We start from the raw sequence: 23,915 nt of genomic DNA, 5'->3' as shown, positions 1-23,915 counted from the left end.
ATATTTTATTTTATTTTTCCAATTATGCATCCTGATGGTTTTTCAACATTTGTCTTCTTGCATATTTATGTTACATAATTTTCTTCCACCTTTGCTTCCCACTCCCCTCCCCTCAGGGGTGAATAGTCTTGTAAACATTGTACATGTATATTTGTTTTTAATATGTTTACATATTAGACATTTTTTGTGTGTGATGAATTAAGGAAAAAGAAAGAAAAAGATAGGAAGGAAAAATATAAGAGAAAATTTTAATAATAAGCATATTAAAAGAAATAAGCATATTGTTCATTCAGATTTTGAGGGTTTTTCCAATTCTTTGTCACTGCAAAAAAGAGCTGTTACAAATATGAAATGTGAGATTTCCCCCATTTTTTATGATTTCTTCTGGATATTGGCCTAATATTGGTATTACTGGATCAAAGGGTATGATAAATTTTATTGCTTTTTTGGGCATAGTGCCATATTGCTCTCCAGAATGGGTGGATTAGTTCACAACTCCACCAACAATGCATCAATGTCCCAATCCTCCCATGCATACCAATATTTGTAGGTTTATTATTGATTACAATAGTTACTCACCCTAATACTGGAATGACTATAAAGGAAGGATTTCAGAAAAATTCCTTGAATAAAACAGATTGTAAACTCTGTCCAAATTTAACAGGACTGCCTCTCCCTGAGGCATACAAAAGGCTTCAACATTATGAAATCTCTGGAAAACCCAACACTGGGAATTCCAAGGAGATGTCAGAATATATACAGGGAAAACAGATACAAGATGGGTCAGATAGAATTCCGGGAAATTAATAGCTTTCCCCCCCTTACCATACACAGGAATATATGAAAAAGATGGTGAGAAAATAGTTAGTACAGGTGACTGATATGTGAACTCCAGCAGCCTTAGTTTCATGGGAAAGAATAAAAAAGTCATAGAAACTGTGGTTTCTACCAACAAGGCCTGAAAGAAAAATTGGTTATGGTAAGAGTTAACAGATGGGTAGACAAGCATAAAGACCCTCACTATAAATTGTTAAGGAAGTATATCGAAAAACATTACTTACACAAAAAATATAAAAACTTTCCATTAAAGGAATTGCTTAATTAATAACTTTAAATGAATTAACAATTATACAATGTAGTAATAAATAAGGTAACAGACAGGTTGAGTTCATTATGGTCTGAGTAGGGATAAGAAATCAATAAACTATATGATTACTTAAACTTGTAATCACATGATTAAAACTTGTGACCATATGAACTATATGAATGATGATGAAAATTGTACACTGTTGTAACCAAGGAAATGATCTCAGCTTGCTTGCTTGAAACATAGATGATTCTGAAACTATAAAAATAAATCCAAGCAGCTGACAGTCAGTCAACTTGCTCCTGCCTTTACCCACTTGTTGACTCAACTCATTTCACCGACTCTATCTCTCCTGTCAGGTTCCAAGGACCCCTCGGAGGCTGGACCCCCACACTCTATTTCACTGAGAATCCATCTTTTCCCCCTGACAGAATATGCTGAATTTTGCAGCATAGTGAATTCTTGGTTGTAATCTCAGGTTCTTTGCCCTCCAAAAATATTCCAGACCCTTCAGTTCTTTAATGTTGAAGCTGATAAGTCCTGTGTAATTTTTAATGTGCTTCATTTATATTTAAATTGCTTCTTTCTGGCTACTTGAAGTATTTTCTCCTTTATTTGAGCATTCTAGAATTTGACTATTTTGTATTCTGTGAGATCTTCAAAGGACTGTTTTGTTTTTTGATATATATATATATATATATATATATATATATATATATATATATATACAGTTTTCTATGATTATTTACTGAAAGATATTTTTCAGGTTCTTTTTTTGCCCTAGATTTTCTGGTAGACCAATAATTTGTAAATTATCTCTCCTGAATTTATTTCCTAAAAGGTACTTTACATTTTCTTCAATTTTTGCTTGATGGAATCTGAGTGTCTCATAGATTCATTTGATTTTGTTTGATAGTGCCTCATAGATTCAGTAGTTTCTATTTATCTAACTCTAATTTTAGGGTTTGATTTTCCTCAGTTAGCTTTTGGTTTCCTTTTCCTCTTGATTAATTTTTCTTTTTGTTGAGTTGCATTCCCTTTCCAATTGGCTGATTTGACTTTTAGCTGAGTTGCATTCCTTTTCCAATTGGTTGAATTGACTTTTAAATGAGTTGCTTTCCTTTAACAGTTGGTTGATTTTATTTTTTTGTTGAGTTACATTCTTTTTTCCAGTTGGTTATTTTTATTTTTAAAGGAGCTGATTTCTTTGGTAGATTTTTCATAATTTTCTTGCATGACTCTCATTTCTTTTTTCTTCATTTCTTCTTCCTTTCTCTTTTGGTTTTTATAATCTTATTTAAGCTCTTCTATGAGGTTTTGGATGTGAGTCCAATTCATAAACTCCTTTGAGACTTCCTATGTAGGTCAATGCTTTCTTCTTCTGAGAAGGTATTTTTATCATCTCTATCTGAATAGTAACTTGACTTGTCCAAGGTCACACAGCTAAGTACATAATAAGTGTCTGAGGCCCGATTTGTCTGGTCTTCCATACTCTAGTATGGGTGCTCTGTCCACTGCACTACCTAGCTGCCCCTGAATAGTAAGTTTCTCACCTATGCAGTGGTTTGTTTCTTCCTTTATGTCCAGGCTCTGCTATACAGTAATTTGCTCCTAACCCAGTCCTGTCTATTGCCCCAGTATTCCCAAGGTACAGACTTCAACTGTACAGGAATGGAACCCTCCCTGTTGGCCTGCTATCTAGTTGCCAGGACCTGGGTTGCTGTCTAGTTATCTACAAGCCTCCTACTGGTTTTTCTGTTCTCTAACCTAGCTGGCCTTTACTTCCCCTTTTCTCCTCCAAAGAGAAAGACCTTCACTAAAGATCCTTCATTATATCTACAGTAGAAACTTGTTTTTTTTTTTTTTTTTTTTGATGGGATCTTTTACTTTAATGTCTGTGTAGAGGCTTCATTTAACATTGTGTAGGGAAAAGTTCCCAGAACATGCTAGCTTCAGGCCACCCTTGGCTCTGCCCTGGAACTAGTTCCCAATTTTCCCACATCCTTTCTAACATTTGTAATTTTTCTTTTTCATCATATTTGTCAATCTAATAGGTGTGAAGGGATATCTCAGAGTTGTTTTAATTTTTATTTCTCTAATCAACAGTGATTTAGAGCATTTCTTCATATGCCTATAGATAGCTTTGATTTTTTCCATCTGAAAACTATTTATATATATTCTTTGATCATTTATCAATTGAGGAATAACTTATATTCTTATAAATTTGTCTCAGTTCTCTATATATTTTAGAAATGAGGCCTTTATCAGAAACACTGACTGTAAAAATTGTTTCCCAGCATTTTAGTTTCCTCCTAATCTTGGTTGCATTTTTTTGTTTGTGCAAAATTTAATGTAATATGATCAAAAAGCTCTATTTTACATTTCATAATGCTCTCTATTTCTTATTTGGTCATGAACCTATGTCTAAAATTTTTCTTTAAGAATTTGGATGCTGGGGTGGCTAGGTGGCACAATGGAGAGAGCACTGGCTCTGGAGTTAGGAGTACCTGAGTTCAAATCTGATCTCAGTCACTTAATAATTACCTAGCTGTATGGTCTTGGGCAAGCCACTTAACCCCACTGCCTTGCAAAAAAAAAAAAAACCCTAAAAAACCCCATAGAATTTGGATGCTAAATCACTTGGCACATATATGTTAAATATTGATATTATTTAATTTCCTATGGTATCTTTTAGGAAAAATGTAGTTTCCTTCTTTGTCTCTTTTAATTTGTTCCATTTTAGCTTTTGCTTTGTCTGAGATCAAAATTGCTACACCTGCTTTTTATTTTTTTTTTACTTCAACTGAAGCATAATGGATTTTGTTCCAGTCTCTTATCTTTGCTCTGTGTGTATCTTTCTGCTTCAAGTGTTTTTTAAAAATAACATAGTGTAGGATTCTGAATTTTGATCCACTCTGCTAGTTGCTTCCATTTTATAGGAGAGTTCATCTCATATATATTCACAGTTATAATCCCTTTATATTTCTTGCCTGTTTGTCCTCTAACTCCTTTCACCCTTTGCCTCCTCACCAGGTTTTGCTTCTGTCTACCACTTCCTCTGATCTGCACCCCCTCCCGTCAATCCCCTCTCCCCTTTACTTAACCTCCTCCCTCCCTACTTTTCTATAGGGTAAGATAGATTTCTATGTTCAGCTGATTGTGAATTATTATTCCCCTTTGAACCAATTTGATGAGAATAATGTTCAAGCAATGCCCTTTACCCACCTCCCATCTTCCCCCCACTGGCGGATTTTTTTTTATGCTTATCCATGTGAAATAGTTTACTCCATTCTACCTCTCCCTTCGTTGTGCACCCAGTGTACTCCTCTCTCTCACTTCTTAGATAATTTTTTTAACATCATTCCCTTACATTTGCCTTATACCCATACCCTTTGTCTATGGATATTCCTTCTAGCTGTACTATTAGTGGTAAAATTTTTAAGAATTACAAGTGTCATCTTCCCATGTAGGGATGTAAGAAGTTTAGTTCCATTGAATGTTTTCTTTTTTCCTTTTTTCCCTTTTTAGGCCTCTCTTGGGTATTGATGTTGGGGATCAAATTTTTTTGTTCAATTCTGTTTTTCTCCTTATATAAAATTGAAATCCTTCTTTTTGATTGAATGATCACTTTACCCCCTGAAATATTATGCTTTAACTTTACCAGATAGGTGAGTCTTAGTTGTAGTCCTAGTTCCTTTACCTTCCAGAATATCATGTTCCATGATTTCAAATCCTTTAATGTTGCAGCTGCTAAATCCTATTTAAGTTATATTGTGACTCCCTGATATTTGAATTCTTTTTGACCATTTGCAGTATTTTTTCCTTTACCTGATTTTTCTGTTTTGTTCCTTGAAGTTTTTCTTTTGAATCTCTTTCCTGAGGTGATGAATGAATTCTTTCAATGCCTAGTTTGCTCTCTGGTTCCAGGATATCAGGGCAATTTTCCTAGATAATTTCTTGAAAGATGCTGTCCAGATCCTCCTTTTGATTATGACTTTCAGTTAGTCCAATGATTCTGAAATTCACTCTCCTGAATATATTGTGAGGAAAAAATATTAACAACTTGAAGCAGAATTTGCAATGTGAGAACTGAAAATGAAGGGTCTGGTGAAATGGAAGAGAATAAGATTAAAAAATGTCTAGAAATATTTTATTGAGTAGATAAAAGTTGGTGAATGCCAGTAAGCTGGTGAAGACCAATTCTTGGGTGGACACTGTTCAATTCTTGTTGCTCATTCTGCCATTTTGTCCTCATGGTCTTGTGTCTTTCCCCTTGTTGTTCAACCAAACAGTGGACTGCAGACCTAGACTCCATATGTACCCCATATTCTAAGCACATCCCAGACACTCACACATTCAGCCTCTGAACCCCAGGATGGACCCCAAACATTGAGATAATATTTAATAATCCAATGAACAGGGGAAGGTAAGGAACCTCTGGGGATATTGCAATTCCTCCATATAGTACACTGGGGAAGATACTGGGAAACTGGGATAGTGCTAGTTACATTAGCAAGAAGGATAAAAAGAAAATTCAGAGGATAGATATAAGGAGTCGAAAAAAACTTGAAAGAGAGTCACAAAAAGTATTTGATTTGAAATTGGAAGAAGTGAAACAAGAACAAAAATCTTAAAAAGGTTGAGAAGAAAATGGAACATTTAGTAGGTAGAGAGAGAAAGAGTGATTGGAATCGAAGAAGTCTGAGAGGAGGGGTGCAGCGATTGGGAAGGAGCAAAGCCAGATGTTACCAGAGTGGAAAACTTGGTTACTTCAAGCAGCAACGTCCTGAGAGAGGGAGAGAGAAGAGGGGAAATCCAAGAGGAGGAAGCTATATTTTGTGGATACTGAGGCCACCTGGTCTTTGAATTTTAAACCAGAAAGGATAATGAGTAAATCCTGGGGTGAAACTCCTTTGGACAGCACCTTGACGGAGGATTTTGAGGATACAAGACAGGAAGAAATGAGAAAAGGGTTTATAGATAATTTATAAGAATAGGAGTGTGTGTGTACACTCTGTGGTTGAACTTCCCAGCCTCTTTCCCCCCTTTTTTGCTTTGGAGGATGGCAGACTGGGGAGAAACCTCTGTAGATTGAGAGAGGGAAGAGAGAGGGGGAATGTTTCTAGAAATTTTCCTTCTTGCCCAATGCATGTTCCCACTCATATACACTTCTCTGAGATTGGTATTCCCCTTGGTTCTTTCCATAGAGCAGAATCTTTGAGAGTTTGCAAGTAGAACTAGGGTGACTCTTGCTCATTCCATGAAGAGATTTAATAGCACAATTTGATTTGAAATTAAAAGTGCAGGGCAAACAAGTTATGGTTACTACTTTTTCATTGATGGGTCTTCAAAGGTAATAGAAGTGAAAAGACACAACTAGTATGTGATAGTTGATGGGGATAATAATACATTGAAGGGAGTCTGACAGATTTCCAAAAAACTGGAAGCCTGAGACTTGTGAACTATGTGCTCTGAATTAGGCTTTGAACTTTCTTGATGGACAGGAGGGAATCATTTGTGTTGATTCCAAATATGCCTATGGAGTAGTCTATATGCTTTGAAAAATTTGTTATGGGAGAGGACTAATTAAAAGTAGAGAGAAGGAATTGATTCTTGAAGAAGTGGTAAAACTGATGTTAATAAACTTATTATCAATGAAATTGCAATGTGAAGGGATACCTAAAGGGGAATTCATTTGAAGATTAAAGGAAACAGAATAGCTGATAAAATGACTGAAGAAGTTGCTTTAGCTCTTCAGTCAGGCAAAGTACATGTCATGATTCCTCAGGTCCCTAAAATTGAATGGGAAAAAAAAACAGAACAAGAAAAGAGGAATTACATTAGGAACTACAGAAACAGAAAAGGGACAATGGGTATTTCCAGATGGGAAAGAAATGTTAAATAAATAATCATGAGAGAAATGTAATTTTATATCAAGAAAGTCATTAGGAAATCTGGGCTATGTGGATTTGGTGTAAAGAAAATATAGATTACATAAGTAGTCAAACAAGTGCATGAAGGCTGTTATAATTATTTTTTTTGGTTTTTGCAAGGCAATGGGGATAAGTGACTTGCCCAAGGTCACACAACTAGGTAATTATTAAGTGTCTGAGGATGAATTTAAACTGGATTCTCCTGACTCCTGGGCCGGTGCTCTATCACTGCACCATCAAACTACATCCAGTTGTTTAATTTCTTGAGAGGTAAATAAGAAAGCTTTGAGGAAGTAAATTCAAGGAAGAAAAAAGTCAGATCTTTATCCATTCCAAAGTGCTGATTACACAGAAATATCCAAAAGAGGAAGATTGAAGCATGTACTGGTAATAGTTGATCATTTAACAGGATGGGTTTAAGCTTATCCTATGCTGACAACTGAAGTTTCAGGAGCTTATTACTGAAAAATATAGATTCTGATGATGAAAATCATTTCATTTCCAAAATATTAGAGAAAATAATGAAACAGTTAAGGATCTAAGAACAATCCTCAGAAAATATTTAGAAATATTCTCTTATGAAAAATGTTATTCAATTTACTCTATCAGAGCTAGGGGTAGAGAGGATACTCCAATTAGGCTCTGGGATTTTTAGACGGCTGTTTGTTTTTTCAAAGATTACATACCAGTTAAAATCAAGGAATGTTAAATATTCAGATATTTGAATAGGTAGGTGTGCTGTGACAAGTGCTATAAATCAATGCCTTGTTCCTCACCATAAACCTGATGGGGTAATTTAAAAATGTTTGTTACTAGTTTGGTAAATAAGTTAAAGAGATGAAAACATATTTAAAAGAATTTGGTTAATGTTTTTATTTTTTAAGATAATATTTTAATGACAAATTAAGAGAAAGAATTGTGATGTGATAAGTAAAATCATGTATTGGCAATATAGTTTATAGAACTATAAATGTAAAATGACTTTAAATAAGTCATTGGATCTGATGAAGGTTGGTTAAGGCATGTAGAAAGAGTTCTGAGCAGAAAATTGTCCCCTGGGGGTGGAGCCAAGATGGTGGCATGAAAGCAGCATTTCCCAAAAATTCCTTCCCCCAAAATCTCCAAAAGCCATCAAATTATGACTCTAGTCAACATTTAGAGGGACAGAACCCACAGAAAGGCTGAGGGGTTTGGGGGGAACTGAAGAAATCTCTCTGCTCTCCCTGGGGCAGGACTCTGCTGTTTGTCTACACTCAGATCCAGGTTGCAGTTTGGCCTTCTGTACTCAGGATAGCAGGGATCCTCCTCATAACTCCAGGGCAGAGGGGAGCACCTCTGGTCATCTATATATCAAAGCACAGGCAAGAGAGCATAAGACCTTGGAGGAATAAAAGTTCCAGTGGGGTGTTCCCAAAAAAACCCAAAGCTTTAGAAGTTCTGTAAATTAGTCTTCAGCTGAGGAAATAAGCAAACAAAAGAAAAAGAAGAATCTGACCATAGAAAATTACTTTGGTCCCATGGAAGATCAAAATACATACTCAGATGATGACAGAATCGAAGCTTCCACATCCAAAACTTCCAAGAGAAATAGAAAATGATTTAGACTTTGGACAAACTCAAAAAAGACTTTGAAAAGCAGTTAAGGGAGGTGGAGGAAAAATTGGGAGGAGAAGTGAGAACAATTGCAGATTAATCATGAAAATCAAATCAGCAGCTTGGTGAAAGAAATACAAAAACATACCGAAGAAAATAACATGTTAAAAAACATTTTAGGCCAAATGGAAAAAAGCTCTCTGAAGAAAATTACTCCTGGGGGGTGGCTAGGTGGTGCAGTGGATAGAGCACCGGCCCTGGAGTCAGGAGTACCTGAGTTCAAATCCGGCCTCAGACACTTAATAATTACCTAGCTGTGTGGCCTTGGGCAAGCCACTTAACCCCATTGCCTTGCAAAAAACCTAAAACAAACAAAAAAAAGAAAATTACTCCTTCAACTGCAGAATGGAACTAAAGGAAGCTGATGACTTTGCAAGAAATCAGGAAGAAATAAAACTCTTGGCAGTGGAAGCAAGATTGGGGGGAAAATTGTAAAACTCAAATAATATCTTTAATAAAAATAAATTTAAAAGAAAGAAATAAAACTCTTCCAAAACAGCCAAAAATTAGAAGAAAATATGAAATATCTCATTGGAAAAGAAACCAACCTCAAAAACAAATCCAGAAGAAATAATTTAAAAACTATTGGGCTACCTGAAAGTCATGACTAGGAAAAGAGCCTAGACTTCATTATTCAAGAAATAACGTAGGAGAATTGCCCTGAGATCCTAGAAGCAGAGGGTAAAAGAGAAATTGAAAGAAAATTTACCAATCACCTCCTGAAAGAGATCCCAAAAGAAAAACTTCCAGGAATATTATAGCCAAAGTCCAGAACTCCCAAGTCAAAGAGAAAATACTAAAAGCTGCCAGAAACAAACAATTCAACTATCATGGCTCTATAATCAGGATCACACAGGATTTGGCAGCATCTACATTAACTCTCATAGGGCTTAGCATATGATATTCCTGAAGGCAAAATATCTTAGTTTACAACCGAGAATCAACTACCCAGCAAAACTGACCATCCTCTTTCAGGGGAAAAGATGGACTTTCAATGAAATGGGACTTTCAAACTTTCTTACTGAAGCAACCACAGAGCTGAACAGAAAGTTTGATCTTCAAGTACAGGACTCTGATGAATCATAAAGGGGTGGACAAGAAGGACTAACTATGAGGAACTTAATGATATTGAACTGTTTGTACCTGCATGGGAAGAAGCTACTGATAACTCATATGAACTTTCTCATTCATAAGAGTAGTTAGAAGGAGCATATATAGACAAGATACAGGAAGGAGCTGACTATAATGGTATAATATAGTAATAAGATAAAAATCAATGGATAATAAAGGAAAGTACTGGGAGGAAGGAAAAGGAGAGGAAGAAGAGGCTTAAGATATTTCACATAAGAGTCAAGATAAAGTTTTTTCAATGGAGTGGAAGAGGGGAAGGTGAGGTGAAAAGAGTGAGCCTTCATTCTCACCAGAAATGACTGAAAGAGGAAATAACATACATACTTAACAGGGTATAGCAATCTATCTTACCCTAGAGAACAATGTGAAGAAAGGGATGAGATAAGGGGGAATGGGGTAAAGGAAGTGGGGAGTAGGTCATAGAAGAGAGGGAAAATCATGGAAGAGGGTACTCAGATACACACACTTTTGGACAGGGACAGGGTGAAAGGAGAGAGAGAATAGAATAAATGAGTGGGGAGAAATAGAGTAGAGGAAAATACAGCTAGCAATAGCAATTGTGGGAAAAATAGTGAAGCAACTTCTAGGTGGACTTATGATAAAGAAGGCAATTCATCCTAGAGATAGACCCATTGGAATCTGAACACAGACTGAAGTACACTTTTCTTTCTCTCTCACTATTCCTTTTTTTTTGTTTTTTTTTGTTTTTTGCAAGGCAAATAGGGTTAAGTGGCTTGCCCAAGGCCACACAGCTAGGTAATTATTAAGTGTCTGAGACAGGATTTGAACCCAGGTACTCCTGACTTCAGGGCCAGTGCTTTATCCACTGTGCCACCTAGAGGCCCCTTTCTCTCACTATTCTTGAAGTTTCCCTATCTTTTGGGGCAGGGGTGGGGGAGGTTTATGTTTACTCTCACAACAAGATTACTGTAATAATATAAAATAAATAAATAAATGAATGCAAAAATAAAATAAAATAACCACAGACAACATTAAATACTAGGGAATCTATCTCCCAAGACAAACCTAGAAACTATGAACACAATTATAAAGCACTTCTCACCCAAGTCAGATCTAAATAATTGGGAAAATGTCAAATGCTCATGGGTGACCTAATATAATAAAAATGACAATTCTACCCAAATTAAATTACTTATTCAGTGCCATACCAATCAAATAGCTTCTTTACTTGGGCTAGAAAAAATAGTACCAAAATTCATCTGGAGCAACAAAAGGGCAGAAATAGCAAGGGAACTGATAGAAAAAAAAATGTAAAGGAAGGTGACCTAACTCTACCACATCTAAAACTATACTATAAAGCCACAGTCATCAAAACTGCCTGGTACTGGTTAAGAAATAATGTAATAGATCAGTAGATTAGAATAGGTTCAAAAGAAGTCACAGTAAATGTCTACAGCAATCTACTATTTGACAAACCCTAAGACATTAGCTTCTGGGATAAGAGCTCACTATTTGACAAAATTATAGCTCTGGTCCCTAGCCATATATCCCAGGGTACAACAAGAATCTGCAGCTGTGATTGTGAATCTACTGTTAATGATCATAGAGGAATCAGGAACAAGAGGGTGTCACAAACAGGGAACAGTTAAATGTCCCAATTTTTTTTAAAAAAAATGAAAATAGATTCTGCAAAATATAAAACAGCAAGCTTGAAATCTATTGTTGGGGGAAATTGCCAAGTTGATTATACAATGAATTTTTAACAGTTGTGGTGGTATGGCATTGTTTGACGTGGAACACATCTGTCTGTTTTGGTCTTTGTTTCTCTGTTTCTTCTCTCTGTTGCTATCTCTTTCTTTCATCCTTACTCTCACAGGGGCAGATTCCTCCCTTAACAGAGTGATTTATTCAGGAGTAACTGCCCTCACAGCTCTGCAAAATGGAACAATGAAAAAGGAAAGTTGCTTAGGTGGATTTTTGTTGCTTTTCCTTATTAAATTTCCTCCCTCCAGAACACTGCTGACTCATTTGTGTTTAAACTGATAAAAGATCAATTTACTCTTTTCACTGATTTTTTTGGTAGCTTTTTTTTAACATAACAATAGGGGCAGCTAGATTGCACAGTGGATAGAGCATTGGCCCTGGAGTCAGGAGGATCTGAATTCAAATATGACCTTAGACAATTAATTAGCTGTGTGACCTTGGGCAAAGCACTTAACCCCATTACCTTGCAAATGCCCCCCCCAAAAAAAAGAGAGAGAGAAAGAGATATTATGTATCAATAAAAATCTCTTTGATTTGTCTTAGGTCCCCCCCCTACTAATCACTGTAATTTAGAAGTAGCTGATCATAGCTTCCTCTCAGCTGACTTTGGACAAACCAAATACACAGAGACCAATAATACTTTGGGCTCACTGCAGTTTAGTTTAAATTAAGACTTTTAGAGATCAGGTAACATAAATGCAAAACAGATATGCTGGAGCAACAACTACATTGGTGATGCTAACCACAGTCTCTCATCATTTTAGTGCACTATCATTCAGAGGATGAACATTTGTGTCATTATGGAAGAAGTCTTTTGAGTATGGGATGCTGACAGCAACCTCCCCATGGTTTCTCTCTTCCCAGACACACATAGTGGGTTGCTATTTTTTTTTCTCTTTGTGGCCCCTTGACCACTCCTCAGTATACTTGGATTTCTTGCTTCTTGATGGAATTTTCCTTCCAGAAAAAGGAGAGGAGACTGATTTTTTTTTTTCTGGAGGCAATAATAGTTCCCAGGATCAGATTAAGACAATGATTTCTGTTCTCTGCTGAAGGCATTCATCTTGGTTAATTTTTTGTGTAAATGGGGCTATAAATAGATTGTGAGCAGACCTGAAATTATGACAAATGAGCATCAGTGGATGGCACTAGCAATATTTAACTTGGAGAAGATTTGAGAAGAATAGGGATGAGAGCTGGGTTTTCCCCCCAAGGAATAATGTTGGTGATGGCTCACATTTATATAGCATTTTAAGGTTTATAGTGTCATCTATAATTAGGTGGATGGAAGGATGGACTAGGATTGAGTAAAACAAGAGTAAAACAAGACCTTAAAAACTAGCCGTATGACTATTGATAAGTCATTTAACTTTTAGGTTCATGAGCTATAGTGTTAGAATTCTCAAACTTAGAACTTAAAAAAAATATTTTAATAACTGTATTTCAGTTTAAATGATTTCCTTTATAATCCTTTGTATTTTATTTTATGCATTTAGAACAATTGTCCTAGAACATGATGGTGTATGCCTTCTGGGAACCCATATTTTTCAGGAGGACACCACTAGAGAGTCTGTCAAATTTCTTGTTAAAATCAAGATACAAAGGAGATCCTTTGCAAAAAAAAGAAAATGAAAATGACTGGGAAATTAAAAAAAACTAGGACTACTGTTGGTAGAGTTATGAACTAATCTAATCATTCTGGAGAGCAATTTGGAACTATGTTCAAAGGGCAATAAAACTGTGCATACTTTTTGATTCAGCAGCAATTCTCTACTAAGTCTGTATTCCAAAGAGATAATAAAAAGGAGAAAGACACATTTATAGCAGTTCTTTTTGTGGTGGCAAGAAATTGGAAATTGAGGGGATGCCCATCTACTGGGGAATGACTGCACAAATTTTGGTATATGAATGTGATGGAGTACTATTGTTCTGTTAGAAATCATTGGGGCGGCTAGGTGGCGCAGTGGATAGAGCACTGGCCCTGGAGTCAGGAGTACCTGAGTTCAAATCGGAGCTCAGACACTTAAGAATTACCTAGCTGTGTGGCCTTGGGCAAGCCACTTAACCCCATTTGCCTTGCAAAAAAAAAAAGATAAAAATCATGAGTGGCTGAGACTTGTATGAACTGATGCAAAGTGAAGTGAGCAGAATCAGGAGAGCATTGTACATAGCAATGCTGTATAATGATCAAATATGATGGACCTAGTTCCTCTCAGAACAAGTCCTTTTCTTTTTAAATGAATTAACTTCTCTTTTTAAATTTTTTAAAATTTATTTAAAGCAATGGGATTAAGTGACTTACCCAAGGTCACACAGCTAGGCAATTATTAAGAGTCTGAGGCCAGTCTAGTCCTCCTGACTCCAGTACTAGTGCTCTATACAGTGAGCCACCAAGCTGCCCCTCAGAACAATTCTAAATGACTTATGCTGGAAAATGTCATCCACATTTAAAGAAAATACTATGAAAAAAAAAGAAAATACTATGGCATCTGAATGCAAATTAATGCATACTCTTTTCACTTTTTAAAACTTCTTTTGTGATTTTTCTTTTTTCATGTTTATTTTCCTTTTGGTTTTGATTCTTCTTTCACAACATCACTAATGGAAATATGTGAAACATGATTGTACATGTGTAACCTTATCAGGTTACTTACTGTCATGGGAGGAGGGAAGAAAGGGAAGGAAATAGAAAACGTGGAATTCAAAAGTTTGCAAAAAAGATGAATGTTGAAAACTATCTTTGAATATAATCAGGAAAAATAAAATGACAATTTATAAAAAGGAAATTAAGTTATGAATTGCTTGAGAAAACCCATATGGACTCCTAGTGATCACATACTATCTGTTTAAAAATCTAACATTAGGTTTGGGGAGTGGCTGGTAAATCAGTTTAGACGGTATATCTGCAAGATGGATAATTGTGTTGTCTTTTCTCAAAGAAGACCATGACATCAGAGAGATGATGGATGCCATGACATGCCTTTGGATTGAATTTGAGTCTCTAGACTTACTTTCTCCTCAGAACCGTCTCAGTCCAATGGCTTGATATGAATCAGGAAGAGACCATCAGGGTTAAGTGACTTGCACAACATCACACAGCTAGTGAGCTTCTGAGACTGGACCTGAGTTCAGGACTGGTAGAGTAGTAGATAAGGCGATATCCTTGGAGAAAAGAAGTTAAATTTAAGTCTGGGTTTAAGGTCTGATGAAGTTTTGGTCAGAACCTGGGCTAGTCACTTAACTCCATACTACTTTTAAGGCCTCTAAATTGTATAGCAGGTGCTCATCCACCTTGGTAGAGGAAGTTTCTTCACTGGAAGTACCCTATACCAATGAAATCATTTGTGTATTTTTAGATGTATATTTAAATGTTTGTTTTTTTTTTTTCAATTTGGGGCAATGGAGCTAAATGATTTGTCTAAGGTGACACAGCTAGGCAATCATTAAGTTTCTGAGATTGGATTTAAACTCAGGTGCTCCTGACCCCAGGGCTGGTGCTCTATCCACAGTGCCACCTAGCTGCCCCATTTCTAAATATTACAAATAAACTATATATTATTAAAGCCACAATTTTATATATGTGTGTATGCACATGTACATATACACACAAAAATGAATCTGTGGCATTGATTTGACTGGGTTGGAAAAGAAGGGAGGGATGGGATGTTATAATAATACCTAGGATTTCTTTATCTATCTATTTATTTAATTATTTTTAATACCTAGTATTTATATAGCCTTTACTATATACCAAGGACTTTACAAATATTATTTCATTTGATCCTCACAAGAACCCAGGAAGTAAGTGCTTTGTTTCCCCATTTTACAGATGAAAAAAACTGAGGTCAGATGAGGGTAAGTGGCTTACAGCTAACTAGTATCTAAGATTAGATTTAAACTCAGGTCTTTGATTATAGATCTCACCCACTACTCCACCTATATGGTGAGTGTTTGAGTGTATATCATGCGGAAAAAGGATTACACTTTCTTTTTGTTCCTGCTTTTTTAAAAAAAATCTTTTAATATACTTTTTTTTAGGTGTTTTTTTTTTTTGCTAGGCAATGGGGTTAAGTGTCTTGCCCAAGGCCACACAGCTAGGCAATTATTAAGTGTCTGAGATCGGACTTGAACCCAGGACACTCCTGGTTCCAAGGCCGGCGCTTTATCCACTGCGCCACCTAGCCGCCCCTTACACTTTTATAACACTGTGTATCTGTTTGTATATCACCCCTACAGAAATGAAGCGACCCAGCCAGCAACTAACAGTGCTCTTCTTAGCTTAATAAATGCTTGCTTTTTGCTTTATTGCTGGATGCACTGAAGTATTATTAATTCCTCCCCACCTCCTTTCTATCAGTTATATTATTATGCAAATACTGAAAATTTGCTTTGTAATTGTCCTCAGGCATTTTTGCCATCTGCACCATGAATAAAGGCACCCAGTGAGTTGAGTCAGCTCTGAAAACAACAGAGCTGCTTCTTTTCTTTCTGTAGCCACAAACCATAAAGCCCCGCGCTCAGTCCGGGGTAATGCTCTATAACCCCCAAGTTTCTCGGTGCCTTGGTCAAGGTAACCACAGCTCTCTCAACGCCCATGTCACTTAAGGCCATGCTCTAATTCTCAGAAGCAGTAAATTTAGGAAAGGAGTAGGTTTCTCAGGAAACCCGAGATCAAACCCATTTTTTCCTTCGCTTTTCAGACCCAGGCATTAAAAAAATCACTTCCAATTTTTTCTGCCTAAGGAATGAGCTGCTGTGCCATCTTGCGGCCGCACAAGAGTCAGTGCAGGGACTTCAAGAGTCTGAGTCCTGAATCTGCCAAGTGAAATTGTTTCCTAAGACTGCAGCAACTCGCCCTGCGGAGCTATTCCGGGGAGTGGGAGGATTAACGATTGTGGGAAGGGAGACCACTCCAGAGAATTAGAGGTATAGTCTATAGTGGTAGTATCAGTCTGAGGATTTTTCTCTCATTCTTACCTAGTCTTCTTCGTGAGCTTTTTTTTGGCAAGGCAATGGGGTTAAGTGACTTGCCCAAGGTCACACAGGTAAGTAAGTACTAAGTGTCTTGAGGCTGTGTTTGAACTGAGGTCTTCTTGACTCTAGAGCCTGTGCTCTATCTAGTGTGCTACCTAACTTTCCCCTTCCTGAACTTTTAACCTAGTTCATCAGTATTAGAAAGGTGTTAAGGAATCTAGAAGAAATGCCTAAAAGAAACTATGTCATAAGACACTTTCATCTCCCCACTCCAAGTATTTCCTTTGTTTTTTTTATATGTTATAACCTTGCAAAATATTTCCATAATAGTCATTTTATGAATGAAAACACAGAATTTATCCCCCCCTCCTCAAAAAAAGAAACCTCAAGAAAGAAAATTTTAAAAAAGTATTCTTCAATCTATTTTCAGACACCATCAAGTCTTTCTTTGGGGATGGATAGCATTCTTTATTGTAAGTCCTTCAGAGTTGTCTTGGTCACAGTATTAAAGCTGTCATTTACAGCTGATCATCCTACAATATTGATATTGCTTTGTACATTTCACTTTGCATCAGCTCATGTGAGTCTTTCCAGATTTTTCTGAGAGCATCCTGCTCATCATTTTGTTTTAAGTATGAGAAAATTTTTAATCTTGAAACACTGGAGCATCCCAGATTCTAATTTTTTAATTAGATCATGAAAACTCATGGGACAAAATTAGACCCTTCCCCTAAGTAGGTAGAAATATTTCCCAGGCCTATATGCAGGACTTTTTAATATTTTATTTATTTATTTTCACATTACTACAATAATCTTGTTTTGTGAAAGTAAACATAAACCTCCCTCCCCCGCAAAAGATAGCAAAACCTCAAGAGAAATAAAGTAAGAGGCAAAAAATGTATACTTCAGTTTGTGTTCAGGTATTATCGGTTCTGTCCCTGGGATGGGTTGCATTCTTTATCATAAGTACAACAGAGAAGTTGCTTCAGTATTTTTTCCCACAGTTGCCATTGTTAACTGTATTTCCCTCCATTCTATTCCTCTTCACTCCCATTTATTCTTTTCTCTCTCCTATCACCCTGTCCCTCCACAGAAGTGATTTTCCTCTCCCACCATCTTCCCTCTCTTTTATTACCTACACTCCCCTCCCCTCCCCTGTCCCCTTTCTCCCATCCCTTTCTGCTCCTTTTAACTTTAGGGTAAGATAGATTTCTATACCCTATTGAATGTGTTATAAATGAATGAAAGAAAAATCTGCTAGAGTGAGAGAAACTAGATTTTATTCATGAATCCTGCAGGTTACCTCACCTAGCATGAGGTAGTATTTGAACATCAGATAATTTATAGTCTCCTGAAACTCTTTCCCCTCCCTCTTGTATTTTCATGGGCTCTCAGAGTTTGAGTTATGATCTAAGAGGTTCACCCATCCCATGACATGCCCTTGATATTTTATTTTTCCAATTACATATTATGAAAGTTTTTCAACATTCATCCATGTGCATATGCATATTTATGTTACATAATTTTCTTCCACCCTCTCTTTCCACCATCACCCCCTCTTGAACATTGCACATGTACATTTGTGTTTTACATGCTTACAGATTAGTCATCTTCTGAATGAAGAATTAGGACTAAGGAAAAAAGGAAAAAAAAACATGAGATAGGAAAGAAAACATAAGAGAAATTTTTAAAAAGTGAACCTACTGTTCATTTAGATTCTGTAGGTTTTTATTTGTTTTCTTTTGTTTGTTTCTCTTCCTCTGGATGTGGATAGCATTGTCCATAATGATTTCCCAGGATTGTCCTAGCTCTCTGAGCTGCCTCATCCATCAAGGTTGATCAACTCACAGTGCTGTTGTTAATGTGTACAGGGTTCTCTTGGTTCTGCTCCCTTCACACAACATCAGTTCCTGTAGTTTGTTCCATGCTTCTCTAGAGTCTGACCATTCATGGTTTCTTATAGAACAGTAGTACTCCATAACATTCCTATACCATAATTTGTACCTAGCTGTGTGGCTTTGGGCAAGCCACTTAACCCCATTTGCCTTGTCTAAAAAAAAATGAGACCGTTATCATATAGGTCCTTTCTTTGTGCCAGGTATGTTGCATATGGATACACTGGGAGATACTAAAGAAACAAAAGAAAAACCTCTGGTTCATGAGTCAATCCTATATGAAAGATATGTGGGAAAAATGGATAAGGATTAAGTTGAGAGTGGGTCCCTGATTGTGATGAACACAGGTGTACAACAGGAAAGATTCTTAAAGATCATCTAGTCCAATCTTTGGACACATAGTCAGCTAGTCTCCCTTTGAAAATAAGCAATTAGGATGATTTTCTGAGGTTACTAATATGTTTTCTACCTCATAGCTCTTCAAATACTAAATCAGCAAATATTAAGTGAGAATTGTGTGCCAAAAAACTATGGTAAGTATTGAGGAGACAAAGTTAGTAGATATTGTGGAGACAAAGACAGCATGTTCATTTAGACACATTAGATAGATAGATAAAGCATTTATTTAGCATATACTGTATGCCAATATTTGGAGTATTCAGAGAAGACTAGCACCTGTAGTGTGAGAACCCTTTTTAGGGCTGTTCCCATCTTTCACCCAACTCTCACTTGTGGGTCAAAGAAGCTGAAACATATATAGTGCTCCTCTCTGGTAAAACTGTCTTGGCAGATGGGCTATAAACCAGGTTGGCAGAAACTGACTGGTCTCAAATTCAGCGAATTAGGAGGATGTCTACCCTAAGCATGTGAAGACTTCTGTCAGTGGAATAGAAAGGTGAGAACAATTTGTTCCAGGGGCCATGAAGGCTGCTGACGCAAGTGCTGTGGAGTGCTTAGACCTTGATCAGTCACTAAAGATTCCAAGGTTATCCACTGCATCTTTGGGTCATTTGGTAGTTGCCTTGACTTTGCCTTGCCACTGAACTGTGATGATTCTGGAAGAATGAATGAAGTTATAGAATTTGGAACTCAAAACTTTTTAAAATGTTTTAGAAATTTTTTTTTAACATAAATTATTATATAAAAAAAGAGAGCGAAGTTGTTGACTTTGTGCAACTCTGCTTCCCTTAAATCCAAATCACTCAAGAGTCAAAACATCACCCTGTGATATTGATCCTCTTCAAAATGAAGATAAACAATAACTATTATTGAGGCAGTGAATATTCCAAACAGATGTAAGATAATTTTTTTGGCCAGAGTACTAGTAATTGAGGGGATAGGAAAGGTTGCTAAGAAAGTAGTATTTGCTCTTTGAAGGAAACAAGGGGTTTAAGAGGTGGAGAAAGAGGGAATGCATGATAGAAATGGGGACAGCCAATGGGGGATAAATTAAAAGGCTGGATGTGAAGGGGGCTAATATATAATAAGGCTGGAAAGGCAAGTTGGGATTAGATTGTAAAGGGCTTTAAAGTTTATATTTTATCCTATAAATAATAGGGAATGTCTGGAGACTATTGAGTAGGGGAATGACATGGAAGGTCACTTTGACAGTTATTTGAAAGATAGATCAGACTTGGGAGAGATGAGGCAGATACACCACTTGTGGGTCCAAGAAGATGAAGCATGTATCCACCCTGGTAAAACTATCTTGGCAGATGGGCTATTAACTAGGTTGGCAGAAACCAACTGGTCTCAAATTCATCAGTGAATTAGGAGGCTGTCTACCCTAAACATGTAAAGACTTCTGTCAGTGGAATGGAAAGGTGAGAACAATAATATAAATAGTTCAGGTGGTGCCCATTTAAGTTGGAAAGGACACAGATAAGATAAATACTGTGGAGATAGAAATGACAAGATTTGGCAACTACCTGGATATGTGGGAGAATAAGAAGTAGAGGTGGGGGCGGCTAGGTGGTGCGGTGAATAGAGCACCAGCCCTGGAGTCAGGAGTACCTGAGCTCAAATCTGGCCTCAGACACTTTATAATTACCTAGCTATGTTGCCTTGGGCAAGCCACTTAACCCCAGTTCTGAACATACTGAATTTGAGATGCCTATAGGAATTCAGTCCTAAATGTCCCATATGCAGTTTGTGATATGGAACTGGAGTTTAGGAGAGAGATTAGGGTTAGATATATACATTTGGAAGTCTTTAGACTAGAGATGATAATTAAACCAATGGGTGCTTATGAGATCACCAAGAGAATAAGTATATAGAAGGAATAAAAGACCCAGGACAGAGCCAAATACCTAATGTTAGAGGGCATGGTATATAGATGATGAACCAATAAAGAAGACTGAGAAGGAGTGGTAAAAAGACAGGTAGAAGGAAAACCAAGGGAAAGAAATAAGTGACACCAAAACCCAGAGAAGATAGAATGCTGAAGAGTTGAGGCTGATCAAAAGTGTCAAATGTTGCACAGAGGTCAAGGAGGACTGAGAAAAGGCTTCCACATATAACTCAAAGACAATTCTAATATTCCTCCTAAGTTTTGTCTTATAATAGGTTAAAGAAACTGAAGATATTCCGTTGATCCTTGTATGACATAGTTTTGATTACCATTATTATAGTAATAACCCTTCTCTGTATTTCCTTTTGGTCTCCTCTGTATATTTTCTTTCTTTCTTTTTCTTTCTTTTCTTTCTTTTCTTTCTTTCTTTCTTTCTTTCTTTCTTTCTTTCTTTCTTTCTTTCTTTCTTTCTTTCTTTCTTTCTTTCTTTCTTTCTTTCTTTCTTTCTTTCTTTCTTGTTTTTTGCAAGGCAATGGGTTAAGTGGCTTTCCCAAAGGCCACACACCTAGGTAATTATTAAGTGTCTGAGGTCAGATTTGAACTCAGGTGCTCCTGACTCCAGGGCTGGTACTCCATCCACTGCGCCACCTAGCAGCCCCTCTTTCTTTCTTTCTTTCTTTTTTTAGAAATGCTATTGCTAGCTTTCCCTTCCCCCTCCCAAAATAATAAAAAAAAATGCTTCCCTGTAACAAATATGCAGAGTCAAACAAAACAAATCTATGCATTTTTATGTCCAAAAATATATTTTTCTTTCTGAACCTTGATTTCATCTTTTGGGAGGTATGTAGTAATCTTTATCACTTATCCTCAAGACTTATAAATAGTTACTGAATTAATCTTTTTTTTTTTAGTTTTTTTTTTTTTTGCAAGGCAAACGGGGTTAAGTGGCTTGCCCAAGGCCACACAGCTAGGTAATTATTAAGTGTCTGAGACAGGATTTGAACCCAGGTACTCCTGACTCCAGGGTGGGTGCTTTATCTACTACGCCACCTAGCCACCCTTGAATTAATCTTTCAAAAGTTCTTTCAAAGTTCTGCTCACTTTTATTTTGTTATCAAGTCATACAAATTTTCCCAGGCTTCTTAGAAACCATCCCTTTCATCATTCTTATGGTATAATACTATTACATATATCATATTTTGTTAAAGCCAATCTACTAATTGATGGGCACCATCTGTTTCTAGTTCAAAAAGAGCTTCTAAAATATTGATGTACATATGGACCCTTTTTCCTTTCTTTGATTTCTTTGGGGAGGGGTTTATCTCCTAATTGGGAAGATATCCTACATAGGGGAGTACTGCCTAGGGAATGGTATTTTGATTTGGAAGATACTATTATAGTTAAAGATTCAGATAATCATATTGCCAGCAGGCATAAACAAGCCTAGAGCTGACCCCTCAGAGTTAGTTGAGAGACCTTGTCAACTTGAGAACCTGTTTTCCTCTGTGGGTGGAATATTCCCCAATAAAACCTTCTTAGGGTTAATGTTCCTAGTGAAGTTCTCTCAGGGTTAAGAAATATTAAAGAAAGAACAAACGATTATTCTTAAGCTATTTCTAGCGAAAGCCCCTTGTATTCCAAACAGGTGGCTCACTCTCATGACATGATAAAATTATTTTTACAAACTAAGAAAACAGTAGATCATTCCCATGGAAAAACCTTGCATTCAAAGCCTCCTCTTGTTTGATAAGTATTGAATGGGAGGATAGTAGACTGTTCCTAGACCTTGCGTTCCAAGTTCCAAGACAAGTTGTATTATTTCAATAAGATATAATTCTGAAGGTTATTCTCACCATCTGGATGGCGAGGTAAAATTTTACGAAAACCTTTCATTCTTTCCTTTGTTGCTGTGGTAGATTTTCATAAGTAGAATGTAACTCTGAAGACTAACCAATGAGTTGACAGAGAGGGATGATAGGGAGGAGGAGGGGATTGTGTTAGGCCATATACTCCTGCTTAACTATCAATTCTGGGCAGCTCCTTGATCTTCACTTCCTGAGACTTGGAGTGTGCCTTTTTTTTTTTTTTTTTTTGCTCAGAGGAGTCTATATTTTTTTAAGTGGATTTTTATCCCACATATCTGTGATTTTGCTTAAGCACTACCCCTAGATATCCACAAGGACTCAGACATAAAGTATAGAACCCAAGTGACCCCGGTTTTCTATAACTCAGGCAAAAGCACAGACTATCTAGGGATGAAATATGAAGGCAGGAAAGAAGCCTCAGGGGAGACTTAGTAACTGTCAAAAGGTAATCATGTTGTAGAGGTATTTGACTTGTCCTGTTTGGCCACAGAGGTTAGAATCAGGACCAAATGGATAGATGTTGCAAAGATTCAAGATTTTCTTTTTTAAAGAAAACTTGGACTTCTTGATCACAAGTATAATGGACTGCCAAGGAAGGAAATCTTTCATCAGGGTCTACAAGTATGCTGTATTGGAAGATTTCTTTCAGGTAGAGAGGTTTGAATAATTCTTTCTGTCCTAGTCATTTTAGTCATTCAGTAATTCTGTGAACTTCTATCCCTACTACATTACTACTAAATTCCAATCTCTGTTCCTGTGCAAGGCTTCTCCTTTCAGCCTATGGACTGGATTCTTTTTTTTTTTTTTAAGGTTTTTGCAAGGCAAATGGAGTTAAGTGGCTTGCCCAAGGCCACACAGCTAGGTAATTATTAAGCGACCCAATCCGAATTTGAACCCAGGTACTCCTGACTCCAAGGCTGGTGCTTTATCCACTAGGCCACCTAGCCACCCCCATGGACTGGATTCTTATGTGTAATTTTACTTGTGCTGATCCTACATACACAGCCTCCCTATTTTGCTGACTGATGATATTTGTCCTTCCATTCTTGAAGAAGGCCATGATATCAGGGAGGTGATACTATGACAAACACATGAATTGGATTTAGCTGTGCTAAAGTCACTTTCACCTCCAGAGCCATTTGGGTCCAGTGGCCAGATATGAATCAGAAGGACTGCAAGATAATCATGTTTAAGTGACTGATCCAAGGTCACAATAGCTAGCAAGTGTTAAGTGTCTGAGACTGGATTAAAATTCCTATCCTGACTTTAAGGTCTGTGATCTATCCACTGTGCCACCTAGTTGCCTGAATAAAAATGGTTACACATATTCTTACCCCTGTATTCTCCCATCTCTGCCTCTTA

At 36.8% G+C, this 23,915-nt stretch overlaps 1 pseudogene; it reads right to left on the bottom strand.

Moving 5' to 3' along the window:
- Window positions 1–23,915, bottom strand: part of LOC141488902 (coiled-coil domain-containing protein 115-like) — a 54,075-nt pseudogene that overhangs the window by 21,101 nt on the left and 9,059 nt on the right.

This window comes from Macrotis lagotis, chromosome 5, assembly GCF_037893015.1.
Source record: "Macrotis lagotis isolate mMagLag1 chromosome 5, bilby.v1.9.chrom.fasta, whole genome shotgun sequence".
Lineage (NCBI taxonomy): Eukaryota > Metazoa > Chordata > Mammalia > Peramelemorphia > Peramelidae > Macrotis > Macrotis lagotis.
This window is presented reverse-complemented; position numbering and strand designations above follow the sequence as displayed.